A 756-nucleotide genomic window follows, 5' to 3' on the forward strand; every position below is an offset into this window, starting at 1 on the left:
TGCAAGGGCCTGAGTTCGATCCCTGGTACTGCAAAAACAAACAAACAAATCTTTATGGTATTAGGCCGGCCAAATAGCTCAGTGGATTAAAGCACCTGCAAGCAGACACAGGGGTCAGGGGTACAATTACTGGGGCCTGCTGTGCTGGACCTGCCCCCTGGGGCACTCTGTGTTAACCCCAGCTGGTGGGAGGCTGTAAACAGGCAGATCACTCCGAATCAGATCTAGTAGAGAGACCCTGAACACCCTGTAGACCCTTCCCTAAAATGCAAAAAAAAAAAGTAAAAAAAAAGACTAAATAGTAAAATTATTTATTTATTCGGTACAGGGTCTGACTATGTAGCTGGGACTCCCAGCAATCCTCCTGCCTCAGCATCCCCAGAGCTGGGATTACAGGGATGTGCTACCACATGTGGTTTCAGGGCCTGCATGGAATGCCCAGGGTTCTAAGGTGGGCACAGCCTGTGGTACCAGAGATCGAACCCTGGTCCTTGAGCTTGCCGGGCAGGTGCTTAGCTATTTCCCTAGCCCTACAGGATGGCCTATTTTATTACAATGGTCCCTCACTTATCACAGAGGTTACAAGAAAGCCCTGTGATAAGTGAAAATCAACAAAGTAGTGATGTTATATTTATTTTAATATTTATATACATTTAAGACTTTAGGGCTGGTGAGATGGCTCAGTGGTCTAAAGCACCTACTTAGAACAAGCTAAGCTAAGCAAAGCACAGGGACCGCGGTTCAATCCCCCAGCAC

The sequence above is a fragment of the Octodon degus genome, unplaced genomic scaffold (assembly GCF_000260255.1).
Source record: "Octodon degus isolate 3935 unplaced genomic scaffold, OctDeg1.0 scaffold00011, whole genome shotgun sequence".
NCBI lineage: Eukaryota > Metazoa > Chordata > Mammalia > Rodentia > Octodontidae > Octodon > Octodon degus.